Below are 21,821 nucleotides of genomic sequence, written 5' to 3'. Positions count from 1 at the left end.
GTGAAACACAAGCATACCCTCTTCCCCATGTTATAATTTTTCCAGGTTCCTAGGTATTGGTTTGGGAGTTTTTCCATAACAATGTCTTGCCTTCATTTAGGGAGAATTTTTTGCCTGTATAATGGCGGTCAGTTGCAGTCAGAGTATTGTCTTTAGGAACACTTAGAAAGTTTAAAGTAAACAATGCTAAATGTAATTGAGGTAAATTTTGTCATTGGATGGAACACATGGCTATTTTACACTCATGGTTCGCATTCTCAAAAGCTAATATACAAAGGAGAATACCTTGAATGCACTCATCAGAGACAGATTTTTTCAACAGCATCTAGTAATGTAGCCAAAAAATCAGGATATAATTCATTGTGACCCTGTTTAACAGTAGTAAAAGAAATAGGAGCTTGGCCTGGGACGTGTAATTTATCCTAAGCTCTCATACATACCTTTGTTACTTGTTCCATGGTGAGAGCATCAAAGCCTAATTGAGTGGTAGTATCAGAGAAATTATCAGAGTCTGCGAGCTGAGCCTGAGTAATTGGAATGCCATCAGCCTGATTTAGCTGAGCCTGCAGACGGGCCTCCTCTGACCACCAGGTATGGAACTGTAAATGCTGAGATGGAGTTAGAACAGCTTTTGACAAAAGGTCCCAGTCTAAAGGAGGCAAAATGACCTCAGTATGAAGAGTCTGTAATACCATTTTAACACATGGAGAAGTAGGACCATACTTAGTACAAGCATCCTTGAATTCTTTTAAAAAGGTAAGACTGAGTGGCGCATATTGATGCATTTGTACCCCTTCAGCATTGGGAGGTTCCAGCATCACTGGATAAGCCTACGCCTCTAATCCACTTGTTTCTTTGTTGTGGTGTAATAAGCGTTGCACAGAAGTTTCAAAAACAGGCACATGAGATGGAGTTGGCACAGAAGTGACAGGAAAAGTATGCGTAGATAAGGGAAACTGAGGTTGAGGAGGTCAGACCGGTATGAGAGTGTGAGAAAGGGGCATTGGGGGAGCAGAAGAGGCAGAAGCATGCTGGTGATTATTGTCCCAATCCTGTGCAACCAGAGTGGCAGGGGCATCCATGCATGAAGAAGGGTACAGAGAAGCAGTTTGGGTGGATGGCAAAGTGACCAGTTCAGGGACTGAAATGACAGGAGGGTGAGGGGCTGCGGTGGATGGGGGAGGGCCTGCAGAATTACAGGTAAATTGTAGTTTGGTCCCAGAGCCATTAGATGGCTCCAAAGGCAAAGACTGCAAAGGTTTGGAGAGGGAAGAGTTAGCATAGATATTGTCCCGGGCTGTCCAAGTCGGGACTGTGAGTACTACAAATACCAGCTCTTTGTGAAAAGAAATAAGATCATCAGAGGGTGACATTAAGCCAAAGTCACTGGAGTTAAATATTGAATCCTCAACATCATCAGGTTGGGGAGGAGTAGGCGAAGGGAGAGGCTGAGCAGATAACCAAGGCGGAGCGGGAGAGGAAAGCTGAGGAAGAGGTAGAGGGTCACCAGATTCAGAAAATTGTGGTAACTGCAGGGGGTCACGGGATTGGTATGTCATTAGGATGGCACGTACCAAGGCCCAATCACCTCAAACAGTGATGGGAACATAATTCCCTGTTGGGACCAGTTCCCAGAATTTTGCACGAACACGATCCCATGGTTCCACATCTAATGTTCTCTTTTCAGGAAACTAAAGACAGTGTTCCTCCACTGCCCTGAATAGGGTGACCATATTTTCCATGGGCGCTCGAACTCCTCCCTGTTTTAACGAGAGTTTTTTTTTTTTGGTTTTTTTTTTGGTTTTTTTTTTTTTTTTGAGACGGAGTCTCGCTCTGTCGCCCAAGCTGGAGTGCAGTGGCCGGATCTCAGCTCACTGCAGTTCCGCCTTCCAGGTTCCCGCCATTCTCCTGCCTCAGCCTCCCGAGTAGCTGGGACTACAGGCGCCCGCCACCTCGCCCGGCTAGTTTTTTTTGTATTTTTTAGTAGAGATGGGGTTTCACCGTGTTAGCCAGGATGGTCTCGATCTCCTGACCTCATGATCCACCCATCTCGGCCTCCCAAAGTGCTGGGATTACAGGCTTGAGCCACCGCGCCCGGCCACAAGAGTTTAATATAGCAGAGATAAGTATAATGTTTAGCCTCCATGTGACCCATAGTTACCCGGGACAATACACAGATGACTCACCAATCATCAGGGAGCCGAACAAGCATTTCTGTGAACCAGCCTGATGCACCTACCAAAGGGAATCAGGTTCCCACATGCACTCAGGAAAAAGAAAACCACGCAGGCATGCCAGACATTGGGAGAACCCACTCCCAATATTTCAACATAGGTTCTTTCTATTTTCCATACATGTCAGCTGGCTGAGAAATAAAGAGAAAGAGTACAAAGAGAGGAATTTTTTTTTTACAGCTGGGCCACCGGAGGTGACATCACATATTGGTAGGACCGTGATGCCCCCCGAGCCTCAAACCAGCAAGTCGTTTGTTAAGGATTCCAAAAGGGAGGGGCTGTAAGAACAGGGAGTAGATCACATGCTTCAAAGAACAAAAAGGGGAACTACTGATAAGGGTCCAACAAAGATCACAAGGCAAAGGGCAAAAGCAGAACTACTGATAAGGGTCTATGTTCAGCAGTGCACGTATTGTCTTGATAAACATCTTAAACAACAGAAAACAGGGTTCAAGAGCAGAGAACCAGTCTGACCACAAATTTACCAGGGCAGAGTTTTTCCCCACCCTAATAAACCTGAGGGTACTGCAGGATACCAGGGCGTATCTCAGTCCTTATCTCAACTGCATAAGACAGACACTACCGGAGTGGTCGTGTATAGACCTCCCCCCAGAATGCATTCCTTTCCCAGGGTATTAATATTAATATTCCTTGCTAGAAAAAGAATTTAGCAATATCTTCCCTACTCGCACATCCATTTATAGGCTCTTTGCAAGAAGAAAAATATGGCTCTTTTTGCCCAACCCTGCAGGTAGTCAGACCTTATGGCTGTCTTCTCTTGTTCCCTAAAAATCACTGTTATTCTGTTCTTATTCAAGGGTGCACTGATTTCATATTGTTCAAACACACATGTTTTACAATCAATTTGTACAGTTAACACAACTATCACAGTGGTCCTAAGGTGACGTACATCCTCAGCTTACAAAGATAACATGATTAACAGATTAAAGGAAGACAGGCATAAGAAATTATAAAAGTATTATTTGGGAACTGATAAATGTCCATATTAAAATGAAATCTTCACATTTTATGATCCTCTGCTGTGGTTCCAGCCGGTCCCTCCATTTGGGGTCCCTGACTTCCTGCAACAGTCACTCATTTTTCCTAGAAGAAGATCTGGAAGCGTACCCCTGACTGTGGCTGTCTTTGGGCAAAGGCTTGAAACCTGTAGTAAAAGAAGTGATTAGCATTACCTGAATGTTTGGATTTTTTAACACTAAGAATGTATTTGGGCATTCATATAAGAATAACTTAAGTTTAAATGAGAAAAGTTGACTAGGTGCAGTGGCTCTCACCTGTAATCCCTGTGCTTTGGGAGGGTGAGACAGGAGGATTCCTTGGGCAAGATAGCAAGACTTTGTCTCTACAAAAATAAAAAGTAATTAGCCGGATGTGGTGGCCTATGTCTGTAGTCCCAGCTACTTGGGAGGTTGAGATGGGAGGATTGCTTAAGCCCAGATTTTCAAGGCTGCAGCGAGCTGTGATCTCACTACTGCATGCCAGCCTGGGCAACAGAGTAAGACCCTGTCTCCAAAAAAAAAAAAGAGAGAGAAAAGGATGGCACAATAGTTTCTTAGTCTTAAGCACATACATTAACAAAAATAGCAGGGTCTATTTTATTTGACAACATCCATCCACCAAAAGTTCAAGTTCTATTGGTTTTCATATACTTAAAAAAAAATTTCCCTTGGAAAGTTCACCTTGACATATCTTGGGGGAACATAGAATGTGGAGAATCGTTTCTGTTGCTCTCCCCCACCCCACCCCATGCCAACATCCTGCATCTCTGTGCTGAACATTAGGGAGCCGCTAGCCTTGTCAGCCTTCACATTAGGCCTGCCCCGTCCCTGCTGCAGATCAGCAGCCTGTCTCGACTTGTTGGAACTCCCCCTTGGTGTGTTGGAGACATTGAGACATTGTGAGAAAAGTGTGGAACCAGGAGTCAAGGAAGTTTCAGTCCTGGCTTGGGCTACTTATTGTTCAAAATTGGCTTTTCATTTAAATGTCTGTGTTTCTGTTTCCTTGTTTGAAAAATGTTATAGTATATGGCTATCGTAAGGTTGTTGCAAAAACTCAAAGGAGAACACAGACATTTAAGATAGTCTGCTTGGGCCGGCATGGCGGCTCATGCCTGTAATCTCAGCACTTTGCGGGGCTGAGGTGGGAGGATTTCTCGAACCCAGGAAGAGGCTAGGCTACACTGAGCCATGTTCATGCCACTGCACCCCAGCCTGGAGTCTGGGTAACAAAGCAAGACTTTATCTCAAAAAAAAAAAAAAAAAAAAAAAAAACTTTTTGTCTTCTAAGTTCTGGGATACATGTGCAGAACCTGCATGTTTGTTACATAGGTATACATGTGCTATGGTGGTTTGCTGTACCTATCAACCTGTTGTCTGGGTTTTAAGCCCCGTATGCATTAAGTATTTGTCCTAATGCTCTCCCTCCCCTTGCCCCCTACCCCACAACATGCCCCAGTGTGTGATGTTCCCCTCCCTGTGTCCATGTGTTCTCATTGTTCAACTCCCGCTTTTGAGTGAGAACAGGCAGTGTCTGGTTTTCTGTTCCCGTGTTAGTGTGCTGAGAATGATGGTTTCCAGCTTCATCCATGAACCTGCAAAGGACATGAACTCATCCTTATAAAGGACATGAACTCATTTTGTCTTTGGGAAATAAATATTGAAGATTAGCCTCAAATGGACAGTGGTTTGGATGTGATACTTGCATCTCCAACTAAGTTGTAAACTTATCCAAGTCATTGTCCACCGCGGCTCCCACAAAGCTTTCAGACTTGTCTTCGCTGGTGATCTTGCTTTGATGTGCTATGAAAGGCTGTCCCAGCAGATGGCAGAAGAGAACTGAGTCAGGAAAAACCAGCATGGGCATTTCAGTGTGAACTGGGTAAAGCCTCTGCACCTTAATGTCCCTGCCCCAGTAGCTCTACACATTGACTTCACAACCGCTACTGAAATTCCCTAATAAAGGTGGCTCAGCAAAGGCATGAGGGTTATCACTCTACCCAGACACCATGTCACTGAGACTCACTTAGGAAGAATATTCATTTCCTGAGTACTTCCGTAGTACTGGAAATGGGGATGAATACAAAACAGTCCCTGTCCCCCCCCGGAGTTCACAGTCCATCTGAGATCAAATAAGGACAGAACAGTTTGCATTTTGCCGGGTTGTCCTCTAATAACAATAATTTCCTGAATGTTTTCAGGTTGCCTGCTTTAGCCATATGTTCTTCTCTGGCCACTTCTCTCCAGCCCCAGCCTCAAGTCCAACTCACTATCTCTGGCCTGGGCCAGCGCAACAACTTCCTAAGGGAGCTGCCTCTGCTCTTATCCACCTCCGATTTATTCTCACAGTATAGACAAGGTAATCTTTTAAAAATGCAAATGCAATTACAGTGTGCACCACCTACTCAAAAGATCTAATGGCTTTGTATTGACCTCATAATAATACCACTACCCTTAATCTTACTTACAAGGCTTTTTGTGATCTGATCCCTGTTTTTCTTCTAACTTATCTCACCCTGTCCTCCGGCAATCAACTCAAGAGACTGACTTTCAGTTTCCCATATGATTTTTATCCCCTCCTGGATTTACCCAAATTGCTTTTCTCTTTACCTACAATGCCTTAAAACTAAAACTCACTCCCTCCCATCTACCCATCCTCCTTAACTTGGCTAACTAGTATTTATTCTTCAGCTCCCAGGTTAGATGTCCTTTCTTGTGGGAAACTATCCCTGACAGTACAAGGCTGGGCCGAATAACCTTCCTGGGTACTCCAGAGCACCCTCTGCTTCCATTCCCCTCGCATTTACCATATTTCTTCATAATGAGTTTGCATATCTTCCCCTGTCTACTGTAAGCTCCTGGCACATGAGGACCTCCTCTCACACAGCAATGTATCGCCATTTCTTGACACAATTCTTGGTACAGAGCAGCACTTGATCAAAACTTACCAAGTAAATGAATCAATAAAACATAAAACACAATTGATACCATCCAAGAAGTCACAAAATTCTTGGGCACAAGGTCTTAGGAGAGTAGATCATTCTGTGTGTATCAGCCATATCTTTTTTTTTTTTGAGATGGAGTCTCACTCTGTCACTCAGGCTGCAGTGCAGTGGCACAATCTCAGCTCACTGCAACCTCCGCCTCCTGGGTTCAAGCGATTCTCCTGCTTCAACCTCCTGAGCAGCTGGGACTACAGCCACACCGCATCACACCCAGCTAGTTTTTGAATTTTAAGTAGAGATGGGGTTTCACCATGTTGGCCAAATTGGTCTTGAACTTCTGACCTCGTGACCTGCCTGCCTTGGCCTTCCAGTGTGCTGGGATTACAGGACCACCATGCCTGGCCAGTCATATCCCTTTTCATCAAGATGTTGTCAACCATATGCTCTCGAACCAAGTTGTTACCAGGCGTGGTGGTTCACACCTGTAACCTCAGCACTTTGGAAGGCCAAGACAGGAGGATTGCTTGGGCTCATGAGTTCAAGACCAGCCTGGGCAACATAGGGAGATCCCATCTCTACAAAAATAATTTAAAAATACTAGCTGGATGCGGTAGCATGCACCTGTGGTCCCAGCTACTCAGGTGGCTGAGGCAGGAGAATCATTTGAGCCCAGGAGGTTGAGGCTGCAGTGAGCCATGATTGCACCACTGAACTCCAACCTGAGCGACAGAGCAAGATCCTGTCTCAAAATAACAAAACAAAGACAGGTCATTATTGTTTTATGCAAACAGGCTTTGAACTTGGAGCAAGTCACCTAGTCAATCTTCTCATCCACAGCAAAGGGTTCTGAAACAAACAAACAAAAGCAATTTTTACTTTTCACAGTGTTTCTTGTGTCATCCCAGATGGTTAAAATGAAAAGGCTTTAATGAAGGGACTATTCACAGATTTTCTGGACTGGATAAGGTAACAAACAAGGTATGGTAGGACACCTAGAGACTAGCAGTGCTGAGAAGCTATTACCACCCTCCCCACTTCCAGGGCCTATTGAGACAAGGGAAAGAAACACTTATCAGAGCCCAGTGAGTAAGAGTGGTACCTGGGATGCAGCTACAGCCAGATATAGCATGCCAAAGCAGGAAGAGAGCTGGCAAGAGCTACCCTGACCTCTGTTTGAATCCCACCCTCCCATCTTCCCACAGAGCCTCCCACTGGCTGAACCTGAAAGCCAGCTGGGAAGAAAGCCTGGACAGTGCAGTCCACTGGACTTAGCAGAGCAGGGTAGAGCATGAAACTGGGAGGGACCCTAGGCGCACAAATAACCAGCATCAGACATTATCCATTGTCTTCCTGCTATGATAGATGAGGACTCAGCTCCCTTACCCGCCCCCACCCCCAATATAGTTCTGGCACTATTTTTGGAAGCTGTATTTTAATAAGCACCTCAGCCAGCACCTGTGAGAGCAGGACTGCATCATCTCTATGTCCTTAGAAAAATGTAATTAAGAAATAGAAAATACAGATATTTAATTATTAAATACTTTAAATGCACAGAAAAATCCAGAAATAAATATAACAGACACCCATTTGTGGTATCTGTAACACATTAACTTTTAGTTATGTGTTGTTTCAGAGTTGTTATTTTTTGTTTTTTCAAAGAAAAAATTGCAGATACAGTTAAGATCACTCTCATAGGCCAGGTGCAGTGGCTCATGCCTATAATCCCAGCAGTTAGGGAGGCCGAGGCAGGCAGATCACTTGAGGCTGGGAGTTCAAGACCAGCCTGGCCAACATGGTGAAACCCTGTCTTCACTAAAAAAAAAAAAAAAAATACAAAATTTAGCCCGGAGTGGTGGCACACACCTGTAATCCCAGTTACTTGGGAGGCTGAGGCATGAGAATCACTTGAACTTGGGAGGTGGAGGTTGCAGTGAACTGAGATTGTGCCACTGCACTCCAGCCGGGGCAATGGTGTAAGACCCTGTCTCAAAAAAAAAAAAAAAAAAATTTACTCTCATCTCTTTCTCCCATTCCTCCCTTCACTCATCTTCAGAAATAAACGCTATCATTAACTTGGTGTGTATTCTTCCATGTATAATTTTGCTACATATATTTATATCTATAAACAATATATAACATTTTTTATGTCATTTTTAAATTTTACAAACTGGTCCTTTACTATGATATCCTTTTGCATCTTATTTTATAAACGCAGTACAATGTATCCGAGACTTGTTTGTGTTGATACATATAGATCTGATTAGTTTGTTTTGACTTGTACATGATTTTCTATTTTATAGATACTTACATGCCCTGTGATTGCCAATATAGTGAAATGTATTTTCCCTATTTGTTTCGTGTATTTCTACTTATGCTGTTGGTTTCCTAGCCCTTTTTTGGAAAAGCAAGGATATCTTGTTTTCTTTATTCCCTCTATTTTCCCCTAACCATTTAAGAAGTTATAGATTTTTTTTTTTCTTATCTTAAATTTTAGAATGGACTTGGTGGCTCATGCCTCTAACCCAGCACTTTGGGAGGCGGAGATGGGCAGATGGTTTGAGACCAGGAGTTTGAGACCAGTGTGAGCAACATGACAAAACCCCATCTCTACAAAAAAATACAAAAATTAGCTGGGCGTGGTGGTGCACACCTGTAGTCCCAGCTACTCAGGAGGCTGAGGCAGGAGAATCTCTTAAGCCTTACAGGCTGCAGTGAGCCAAAATCTCACCACTGCACTCCAGCCTGGGCAACAGAGCAAGATCCTGCCTCTAAATAAATAAATAAATAAATAATAACACAAATTTAAAAATAAAAATTATCTTAAAATTTTAACATGCATTAATTACAAAGAAAATATTAGGATATTAGAATGTTTTAGTTCTGCAGCTGGGTGCGGTGGCTTATGACTGTAATACCATCACTTTGGGAGGCTGAGGCAGGTGGATCATTTGAGGTCAGGAGTTCAAGACCAGCCTGACCAACATGGTGAAAGCTCATCTCTACTAAAAACACAAAAAATTAGCCGGGCATGGTGGTGGGTGCCTGTAATCACAGCTACTCAGGAGGTTGAGGCAGGAGAACCGCTTGAACCCAGGAGGCAGAGGTTTGCAGTGAGCCTAGATTGCACCACTGCACTCCAGCCTGGGCGACAAGAGCAAGACTCTAACTCAAAAAAAAAAAAAATTTATTTCTGAACCACTTGAGGATATGGTATGCCTACTGTGCTCTTTACCCCTAAATACTTCAGTGTGCATTTCCTAAGAGTACAGACACTCTCTTGTATAACCCTCAGCTCAGTTATCAACTTTAATAAATTTAACAACAATACATTTTTATTAATCTTCCATTCTTCTCCTGGTTTCTTCAATCGGCCTGGTAATGTCCTTTATCACATTCTTCCCCGATCTCCCCACCTCAAGTACACAACCCAATCTCTTCTCAGGTATTGCATTTAGTTGTTATATATTTTAAGCCTTCCTGAATCTGGACTATTTATGTAGCTTTTGACTTTTATTACACTGACAGTTTTATTATACTCCTTTCCCCCAAATTTTTAAATACAATGTTTCTCATTTTGTTTGTCTGATATTTCTTTATTAGATTCGGGTTATTCATTTTTGCCCAGAATATCACATAGGTGATGTTGGATCCTCAGAGTATCACAAATTTAGAGCCACATGATATTCTCGGAGGGGTTGCGGGGGGCACGCAGGAATTTATAAAATGTATTCTCTTTGTGATTTTACCTAAATGTTTATTTTTTCTTAGTTGTGACTTGTTATGATTCCCCAATCTGAAGATTTTTATGTGTGTGTGTGTATATATATACACACACACATATACATATATAATATATTTTTTGAGATGTTCTCTCACTCTGTCACCTAGGCTGGGGTGCAGTGGCAGGATCTCTGCTCACTGGAACCTCCACCTCCCAGGTTCAAGCCATTCTCCTGCCTCAGCCTCCTGAGTAGCTGGGATTACAGGTGCGTGCCACCATGCCTGGCTAATTTTTGTATTTTTAATAGAGATGGGTTTTCACTGTGTTGGCCAGGCTGGTCTCGAACTCCTGGCCTCAGGTGATCCACCCGCCTTGGCCTCCCAAAGTGCTGGGATCACAGGGGTGAACCACTGCACCTGACCTGAAGATTCGTATTTAACCAGTGTTTTCATTAAGCAGGACCCAAAGGAATATAAGAAAAAAGAAAACTTACTTTATTATTTCTCCCCACTCCTTCAAACTTTCTCTGCAGTTTCTTCCCTATTCCTGCATAAAATCTCAAATAACCTAATAATTACATAATTTGGGAGTAGTCCAATGTAATATGAATAATATAAATTTATATTATATCAAATCTTCCTTTCCACAGCTCTAAAAACAGGCATCTTGGCCTATCATTAGTGAAAGTGCAGCTCAGAGTACAGCCATCACCTGTCACTCTGTTGTCAGGCAGGAACAGCTCCAACCACGGCCTCCTGATTTTAGACTTTTCAGGTATGAGTCATAGAGCTGCCCTAGACCCTCCAACTTCAGAAGACAAATGTCAAGCTAGCCAGGGAGTATCAGTGAAATCACTTTCTTCTGACTTAAAATGACTCCTGCTCTTCCTCCACAACTGTCATAAGAACATAGTACATCAGTAAAACAAACTTCTTAAAATTCCATCCAGGCGACCCATACTAGATGACCTCAAAGATTTCTTCCACCTTCACGTGTTATTACCGGATGAGAAAAAAGAAAAGTAGGGAACATTTGTGTTTCTTTAAAACAATTCCCTAGTCTGGTACGTAAGTATGTTGCCTCTTCCATCAGAAGGTTTAATATTTAATAATCTAAGCTATGGTAAGAATTTCAATAATTCAAATAAACTTTCAGGTGAAAGAATATGGGACGAGAACAGGCTGAAGTTCCCCTTTCATTTTCCCCAAAGCCTATCATCACGCTCACAGCACCAGCCATGTGGCTTGCTCATCATACTTAATGACAGCGGCGTTCCAGAAGGTTTTGGAGTAGTCTCTGGTTCTCCAGTCTATGCCCAGTAAGCTCATCAGGAATCAAAACTCCTCAAAATTAGCCTGATTTGCTCATTCCACAATGCATACATGTATCAACATATCACATTATACCCTACAAATATGTACAATTATCATTTGTCAATTAAAAATAAAGCCCAAAAAAAAGGAAGAAAAATAAACACTCTAGTTCTTACAGCTGTTCTCTCAGTGGTCCAGACACTGTGGGCCACCTCTAAATTTCCTCATATATTCCTAAGAAATAATGTTAAGTGAAGAAAATAGAAGAGGCACCAAGACAGAAAAACAGGCCAAGAGAACAGAATAAAAAGCCTAAAAATAGACCCACCCACATATAAATGGCAACTTGAAACTAGACAACAGTGGCATTTGAAAACACTGGGGAAAGAAAACACAATTGAAAATATAGTACCAGGACAATTGGCTTCATGAAGAAAATGATAAATGAGACCCTATCTCACGTGTAACAACTTGCAAATGTGAAAAACAACACTTCTAGCACTTTGGGAAGAAAATAGAGGAAAATGTAATTTTATGATATTACAGCAAAAAAGCACTTCATAAGGCGGCAAAAACACAAAGAGAACAATTGTTCAATTTTACAAATTAAAATTCTAATATCTGTATAAAAAAAGGAGCTCATAACAAAAATAAAAGACCAGCCACAGATAAGAATATCTAATCAACTGGGATGAAGAAATCTTACAAAATAATAGGAAAAAGACAAACAATGCAATTAAAAATGGGCAAATAATATGATCATGGAATTTACATAAACGGAAACGTAAATGTCCAATAAAGATACAAAAAGATATTCAGGGCTGGGCACAGTGGCTCATGCCTATAATCCCAGCACTTTGGAAGGTCAAGGTGAGTAGATCACTTGAGACCAGGAGTTCGAGACCAGCCTGGCCAACATGGCAAAACCCTGTCTCTATACTAAAAATATAAAAGAAATTAGCCAGGCGTGGTGGTGGATGCCAGTAATCCCAGCTTCTTGGGAGGCTGAGGCATGAGAATTGCTTGAACCAGAGAGGTGGAGGTTGCAGTGAGCTGAGATGGCACCACTGCAGTCCGACGTGGGTGACAGAGCAAGACTCTGTCTCAAAAAAATAAAAATAAATAAAAAATAAAATGTTCAGGGAAAATGTAAATTAAAACAACAATAATTTTACACCTATAATTTAGCAGCAATTAAGAGTCTGATAATACTAAGTGTTTATGAAAATGTCATGAATTAGAAATTATTATTCACTGCTAGTGGAGGTGTAAATCAGTTTAACCACTTTAATGAACAATTTGGCAATAGTAATATTGAAAATTCCTTTTTCTTGTGGGGCATGGTGGTCACACCTATAATCCTAGCACTTTGAGAGGCAGAGGCAGACGGATCAGTTGAGGTCAGGAGTTCGCGATCAGCCTGGCCAACCTGGTGAGACCTCATTTTTACTAAAAATACAAAAATTACGCAGGTGAGGTGGCAGGCACATATAATCCCAGCTACTTAGGAGGCTGAGGCAGGAGAATTACTTGAACCGCGAGGTGGAGGTTGCAGTGGAGATGACACCACTGCTCTCCAGCCTGGGTGACAGACTGAGACTCTTCTAAAAAAAAAAAATTGCTTTTTCTCAACTCAGAATTGCACACTGAGGAATATATTATGAAACTCACATGTTCACAATGTCATGTGTAAATATGTTTATTGCAGCATTGTTTATAATAATAAAAACTAAAACCAGTTTTTCTATCATTTGGGGAATAAGTAAACTATATAATGGGATACCACCCAGTAAAAATTAATGAATGTTAATTTTTAATTTTAAAAAGTAAATTAAAAAAAGGATACATGATGCCATTTATATACATTTAAAAACAAAAGCAATCCCATTGCTTCAAACCCATTCACGTCTGAATCTATACACATATTTGGTAGTACATTTAGCTATACTAAGAAGTATTAAAACAGGATGGAAGTAATACACACTCACTTTAGGATAAGTGGTTAGCTTCAAGAAGAAAAACTGGGGTGAGTAATATAGTTGATGTCTTCTACCTCACTGTTTCTCTCCTCTCCTTCTGGTATTCTAATTACACTTACGTTAGACCATTCAATATTGTCCCATAGCTTTTGGGTGCTCTGGGGTTTTTATTTTTTTTCTCTTTGTGTTTTGGTTTGCATAATTTTTAACGACCTGTCTTCGGGTTCATATATTCTTTCCTCAGCAATGTAAAGTCTCCTGAACTGCTCATTGACATAATTCATCTCTGTTACCTTGTTTTTTATTTCTATCAATTAAATTTGACTCTTTCATATATTTGATCTCTCTACTGAAATCCATCTATTCATACATGTTGTTTACATTTTCCAGTGGAGCCTTTAACATGTTAATCATAGTTATTTTAAATTACCAGATAGTTTCAACATCTAGATAGCCTTTAGAATTGCTTTTATTCTCCAAGATGACAAATTGGAGGCAGTGTTAGCATGTTTCTCCCACTTGGAAAGACAAAATAACCTGTAGATATTCACACTGTGACTTTTTTCCCAAGAAACAATGCAGGAACTAAACAGGAAAACTAAAATCCACAGATTATTTTATTTTATTTTACAGATGGAGTCTCACTCTGTCACCCAGGCTGGAGTGGAGTGGCACGGCACAATCTCGGCTCACTGCAACCTCTGCCTCTCAGGTTCAAGCAAGTTCTCCTGCCTCAGCCTCCCGAGTAGCTGGGACTACAGGCATGCATCATCACCAGTTAATTTTTGTATTTTTAGTAGAGATGGGGTTTCACCATGTTGGCCAGGCTGGTCTCAAACCCCTGACTTCAAGTGATCCACCTGTCTTGGGTTCCCAAAGTCTGGGGTTACAGGCATGAGCCACCACACCTGGCCCACAGATTATTTTTTTAAAGTAGCGGGCTGCAACCTATGGCATGAGCTAGGTAAAAAAAAATCAAAACAAACAAACAAACAAAAAAATACACACAACTGTAAGTCCCTAGAGTGTGAAAGGGGGAGAGACTGCCTCCAGGGTATATATCCCCACCAGGGAACCTGGTAATCCAGGCCACAGGGAAAGGCCTTAACCCTACCCAACACTGGAACTGATTTTCGGAGTGGAGAGGAATATAAAAGCACAAATGGCAGCAGGAAGAACTTTGCGTGCACTCCCAGTCTCCAGCATGGACCAAGGGAAGCCATTCCTTATTCTGCCACCAGGAGATCTCAGAAAAGTCTGCCAAATTACACAGGCAGCAACCATTGCCTGAGTTAATTAAAAGAAGCTCCCCGTGCTGCTATAAAGACACATGCACACGTATGTTTATTGCGGCACTATTCACAATAGCAAAAACTTGGAATCAACCCAAATGTCCATCAGTGACAGACTGGATTAAGAAAATGTGGCACATGCACACCATGGAATACTATGCAGCCATAAAAAAGGATGAGTTCATATCCTTTGTAGGGACATGGATGCAGCTGGAAACCATCATTCTCAGCAAACTATCGCAAGAACAGAAAACCAAATACCGCATATTCTCACTCATAGGTGGGAATTGAACAATGAGATCACTTGGACACAGGAAGGGGAACATCACACACCAGGTCCTATTGTGGGGAGGGGGGAGGGCAGAGGGATAGCATTAGGAGATATACCTAATGTAAATGACGAGTTAACGAGTGCAGCACACCAACATGGCACATGTATGCATATGTAACAAAGCTGCACGTTGTGCACATGTACCCTAGAACTGAAAGTATAATAAAAAAAAAGAAGCTTCCAAATGAATTTTGCGATATAACCTCAAGTGGGGAAGAACTCCCTTGGCCAGAACCCAGGAGTGAATGGGAAGTGTGCTGCAGCCACGAGCAAATGAGCTGTGCAGGCAGACTGGGAGGGGCATGGCCTGAAAGCCATGGTTCTTGTCTCTGCAGGGGAAGGCTTATGGTCCAAGGAAGTTTTGAGTTCTAAGCATAGATGGCCAGGAACTTAGCTGGCTGCTGCTAGCAGAATACTGCAGGTAAGAGATCTGCCTTGCCAAGTGCACGGGAGCTGGGTGGGGCTTACCGCTGCCTGTTACTCCCCACTCCCTGAATGAACTCTCCTGTGCAGCAGAGGCAGTTATGCTCCTCTCTGGAACATTATCCCAAAGGCCAGAGAACCACCCCCCAGCTCCCACAGGGGCCACTGCTAGCACCGCATGTGAAGAGTCAAAACATGGACCTGCCTGACCCAGCCCCCACCTGGCTTTGCCCACCACCTACCCTGGTAGCTTAACACAAAAGACAGAAACTTTTTTTTTTTTTTTTGAGACGGAGTCTTACTCTGTCACCCAGGCTGAAGTGCAGTGGTGCGATCTCCACTCACTGCAAGCTCCACCTCCCGGGTTCACGCCATTCTCCTGCCTCAGCCTCCCGAGTAGCTGGGACTACAGGCGCCCGCCACCGCGCCGGGCTAATTTTTGTATTTTCAGTAGAGCGGGGTTTCACTGTGTTAGCCAGGGTGGTCTCGATCTCCCGACCTCGCGATCCGCCCGTCTTGGCCTCCCAAAGTGCTGGGATTACAGGCGTGAACCACCGCGCCCAGCCAAAGATAGAAACTTTTAGGAGCACAAAGGACAGACACTTTTCGGAGCTGTATGGCCCCACCCATTGCCTGTTTATCCAAAGTACCAGCCCTGAGTAGCATAAGGCAAGCACAAATCCCATCACTTCTGCTACAGTTGGTGCTCTTTGGCAAGCATCACTTCCTGGCTGGAGGCCAACTCACACAGTCCATTACAGCATCTGCAGGTAGAATAACACTGTGCCCAGGAAGGAGAAAATTTGTGTGTGACCCCAGCCATCACCATTGCCTGCACCACTCTGGCTAACCAGGAGGTCCTGAATCTGCCCATGTGACCTATGTATTACTACCCAAATGGGCATTTGAGGAAGCCAATACACGAAGACTATCCATAACCAAGGAATCTCTGAGTCTACATCACTCCCCTGCCACTCCTATTAGAGCTGGTGCTGGCACCCGCTGCTGGGAGACTTGAGGGCAGGTCACAACTCTGGATCCCTTGCAGATATTCCCTAGTAGCAGGCTGCAGTGTGGCAGCCACATTGGGTGGCTAGACCCAGAGGAGTAACAGCATTCACAGTAGTCTGGCTCTCAGGGCCTCCCACTCCTAAAGGAAGGAGGAATGCACCCCTTCAAGGGAACACCCTGTGGGACAAAAGAACCCAGGTGGCAGGCCTTGAGTCCCGGGTCTTTCTGCTGGTGGGAAGTTTCCTTCAGCAGAGGCACAATTGCAGTACTGGGATCAGCAGGGAAAATCTGTAGCTCTCCCCCGACGAGTCAGGCAGTGCTGGTGTTTGTGAAGGGCCTTGGAGAGGGGGATTTCTTTTCCACCTCATTCACCACTGCAAACACAGCTGAGGCTTTTCCCATGGGAACTCAGTGTGGCTGCACCTCTGGACAGCCTCTCTGGAACACTTCAGGGTGACTGCATCCCTACGGGAGGAGCACCCTCCAGGTGCAGGCTTGCCCAAGAGACAGAGTCACAATTCCTCTCTACTTGGAACACCAACATTCCTGCAGATGAGTAGAGGTGCCTACCTGCTCTGACTAGCCAGAACACTGGGTCAAGAGTGTGTCTGGGAGGTGGATAGCTTTCCTGCTGGCCTGGCAGAAGAGCTGAGGTGGCTCCAGTCCTTCCTTCTGATAAGACCTCAGCATGTTTCACTGAGAACTCCCCCAGCCACTTCTGTCAAGGCAGGGACCTCTGCCCATCATCGGTTATTGCATTTACCCACCTGCCTTAGCCACAGCCAATTTTCACCCATGGATAGCTCCCCTTTTGGTCTGACACCTGGACTATTCAACCCAGTAAATAAAATACTGGGGAAAAAATAAAGACAGAAAGAAGTACATAATATGGGGGAATGAGATAAGCTTAAAGAGACCTCTGTCATTCCAATCCTATGGGAGACAGTGAACTTGCTCACACACTGAGCACAGTGCTACTACAACCAGCATCTGAAAAAGCCGTCATCCAAAGACTCTATAACCAAGGAACTCATACAGAGCCTTCACCCCTGAAAGCACTCCTGAAAGCATACAGAGCCTTCACCCCTGAATTAGGCTACAATAAACTATAAACATTTAAGTCACATCCTTAAGGGGGGAAAAAGAAATCTTAAAAAATACAGTTAGACTGGGCATAGTGGCTCACATCTGTGATCCCAGCACTTTGGGGAGGCCGAGGACAGCAGGTCACTTGAAGTCAGGAGTTCGACACCAGCCTGGCCAACATGGTGAAATCCCATCTCTACTAAAAATACAAAAATTAGCCAGGCATGATGACAGGCACCTGTAATCCTAGGTACTCAGGAGGCTGAGGCATGAGAATCACTTGAACCCAGGAATTGGAGGTTGCAGTGAACCAAGACCATGCCACTGCACTGCAGCATGGATGACATAGTGAGACTCTGTCTCAAAGGAAGAACAAGAAGAAGAAGAAGGAGAAGAAGAAGGAGGAGGAGGAGGAGGAGGAGGAGGAAGAAGAAGAAGAAAGAAGAGAAATAACAAAGATGAGAGCAGAACTAAATAAAATTGAAACCAAAAAAATACAAAAATACAATGAAACAAAAAGCTGATTCTTTGAAAAGATAAACAAAATTGATAGCCCGTTAGTTAGATTAACCAAGAAAGGAAGAGAGAAGATTCAAATAGGCTCAATTAGAAATGAAACTGGAGACATACAACCCACACTACAGAAATACAAAATGTCATTTTGAACACCTCTATGCACACAAAAATGTCATTTTGAACACCTCTATGCACACAAAACAGAAAACCTAGAGGAAATGGATAAATTCCTAGAAGCATACAACCCTCCTACATTAGATCAGGAAGAAACAGAAACCCTGAACAGACCAATAACAAGCAGCGAGATTGAATCAGTACATTTTTTTAAATGCCAACAACAACAAAAAATCCCAGGGCCAAATGGATTCATAGCTGAATTCTACCAGACATTCAAAGAAGAGTTGGTACTAATACTACTGAAACTATTCCAAAAGAATGAGGAAGAGGGAATCCTCTTTAAATCATTCTGTGAAGCTAGTATCACCCTGATACCAAAACCAGGAAAAGACATAACAACAACAACAAAAAACTCCAGACCAATATTCCTGATGAATACACATGCAAAATCCTCACCAAAACACTAGCTAACTGAATCCAACAGCACATCGAAAAGATAATACACTGTGATCAAGTTGGTTTCATCCCAGGGATGCAGGGATGGTTTAACATATGCAAGTCAATAAATGTAATACATCACATAAATAGAATTAAAAACAAAAACCATATTATCATCTCAGTAGATGCAGAAAAAGGATTTGATAAAATCCAGCATCACTTTTTGATTAAAAAAAAAAACCCTCAACAAACTAGGCATAGAAAGTACTTAATACATTTTCAAATTAATAAAGTACTCAAATTAATAACAGCCATATATGACAAATCCACAGTCAAAACCATACTGAATAAGAAACAGTTGAAAGCATTTCCCTGAGAGCTGGAACAAGACAAGGATGCCCACTTTCACCACTTCTATTCAACATACTACTGTAAGTCCTAGCCAGAGCAATCATACAGGAGAAAGAAATATAGGGCATCCAAATTGGAAAAGAGGAAGTCAAACTATCACTGTCCACTGATGATATTATCATATACCTAGAAAGCCCTAAAGACTTCTCCAAAAGACTCCTAGATTTGATAAACTAATTCAGTAAAGTCTCAGATTACCAAATCAGGGTACACAAATCAGTAGCGCTGCTATACACCAACAATGGTCAAGCTAAGAATCAAATCAAGAACTCAATCCCTTTTACAACAGCTGGAAAAAACAAAACAAAACAAAACAAAACAAAAAACCAAACCTAGGAATACACCTAACCAAGGAGATGAAAGATACCTGCAAGGAGAACTTCAAAACACTGTTGGAAGAAATCATAGATGACACAAATGGAAATGCATCCCATGTTTGTGGGTTGGAAGAATCAATCTTGTGAAAATGAACATACTGCCCAAAGAAATCTACAGATTCAATGCAATTCCATCAAAATACCAATATCATTTTTCACAGAATTAGAAAAACAATCCTAAAATTCATATGGAACAAAAAAGATCCAGAATAGTAAAAGCAATCCTATCAAAAAGAACAAATCTGGAGGCATCGCATTACCAAGACTTCAAGTTATACTACAAGGCTATAGTTACCAAAACAGCGTGGTACTGGTATAAAAGCAGGCACTTAGGCAAATGCAACAGAATAGGGGACCTAGAAATGAAGTCCAATACTTACAGCCAACTGATCTTCAACAAAGCATACAGAAACAAAAATTGGAGAAAGGACACCCTATTTAATAAATGGTGCTGGGAAAACTGGCTAGCCACATGTAGAAGAACGAAACTGAATCCTTACCACTCACATTATATAAAAATCAACTCAAGATGAATCAAAGACTTAAATCTAAGACTCAAAACCATAAAAATTCTAGAAGGTAACCTTAAAAAAACTCTTCTGGACATTGGCTTAGACAAAGAATTCATAACTAAAACCCCAAAAGCAACTGCAACAAAAACAAAAACAAATAAATGAGACCTGATTAAATTTAAAAGCTTCTGCACAGCACAAAAAAATAATCATCAGAGTAAGCAGATAACCCACAGATTAGGAGAAAATATTTGCACACTGTGTATCTGAGAAAGGACTAGTATCCAGAATCTAAAAGGAACTCAAAGAAGTCAGCAAGAAAAAAAAATAGCCCCATCAAAAAGTGGGCAAAAGATATGAATAAATATTTCTCAAAAGAAGATATACAAGTGGCCAACAAATATATGAAAAAATACTTAACATCAGTAATCATCAGGAGAATGCAAAACCACAATGAGATATCACCTTACTTCTGCCAGAATGGTCATTATTAAAAAGTCAAAAAAATAGATGTTGTCATGGAAGTAGTGAAAAGGGAAGGCTTATGCACTGCTGCTGGGAATGTAAATTATTACAACCTCTATGGGAAACACTATGGAGATTTCTTAAAGAAATCTAGATCTAAAAGTAGATCTACCATTTGATCCAGCAATCCCACTCCGGGGTATCTACCCAAAGGAAAATAAGTCATTATGTGAAAAAAAATGTACATGTATGTTTATTGCAGCCCAATTCACAATTGCAAAGATATAGAACCAATCTAAGTGCCCATCGACTAATGAGTGAATAAAGGAAATGTGGTATGTATACACCATGGAATACTACTCTGCCATAAAAAGGAACAAAATAATGTCTGCAACAACTTGGATGAAACTGGAGGCTATTATTCTAAGTGAAGTAACTCAGGAATGGAAAATCAAACATCATATGCTCTCACTTATAAGTGGGAGCTAAGCTATGAGGACACAAAGGCATACAGAGTGATATACTGCACTTTGGAACCTCTGAACAGGGAGAGTAAGAAAAAGATGTAAGACAAAAAAACTACATATTGGGTTCGATGTACACTATTCAGGTGATGGGTGCACTAAAATCTCAGAATTCACCACCATATAATTCTTCCATTAGCCAAAAACCACCTGTACCTTAAAAGCTATTGAAATTTTTAAAAAGTTAAAAATAAAAATAGATAAATTGGTTTCATTCATTCTTTAATAATGGGTTGGCTTTTTTTTCTTATGTGTATATCTTGTAATTTTTTTTTTTTTTTACTGACTATTGGACAGTGTGTGTAGAATAAAGATGAAGATAAATAGTACTTATGCCTGAAAATGGATACACTTCTTTTTATTTTTTTGAGACAGAGTCTTGCTCTGTCACCCAGGCTGGAATGCAATGGTGCAATCTCGGCTCACTGCAACCTCTGCCTCCTGGGTTCAAGTGATTCTCATGCCTCAGCTTCCCGAGTAGCTGGGATTACAGATGCACACCACCACACCTGGCTAATTTTTGTATTTTCAGTAAAGACAGGGTTTCATCATGTTGTCCAGGCTGATCTCGAACTCCTGACCTCAGGTGATCTACCTGCCTGGGCCTCCCAAAGTGCTGGGATTACAGGCATGGGCTACTGCACCCTGCCACATTTACACATTTTTTAAATTGGTTATTAGTGGGGCAGGGAGGGTGAATCAATCTGGTCAGGAACTGAGAAGGAGATTTTGTTGCTATAGTTACCTTCAGTGTAACTAGTGAACCAGTGGCTTTAAATTCCTCTGGTATGACCTTGTGCTTGGTGTAGGGGCTGGATGCTGGAGGGTTTTTCTAAATATCTCTTCTCCACCCTTAGCTTTCAGCCTTCCCGTGTGCATGCACTCTACACGGAGGATCTCCCCCCATGGTCTTGTCTCTTCCGCAGTAGTAAGCTGTGTTGCTTGTAACTCAGTGCTTGCTTGCCTGATTTTGTGGGGCAGGGGGAGGGACAGAAGGGGAAATTCTCTGTTGGAAGGAAGAGGATTTTCTGTTAAACTGGTGAGCTGTTTGTGTCTGGGTCTCAGAGGTGTGACTTTCTTACTGATCCTGCCTTTCTTCCCCACTGTAAG

Source organism: Macaca nemestrina, chromosome 7 (assembly GCF_043159975.1).
Source record: "Macaca nemestrina isolate mMacNem1 chromosome 7, mMacNem.hap1, whole genome shotgun sequence".
In the NCBI taxonomy this organism is placed as follows: domain Eukaryota; kingdom Metazoa; phylum Chordata; class Mammalia; order Primates; family Cercopithecidae; genus Macaca; species Macaca nemestrina.
The sequence above is the reverse complement of the archived record's forward strand: the minus strand, read 5'-3'. Positions refer to the sequence as shown.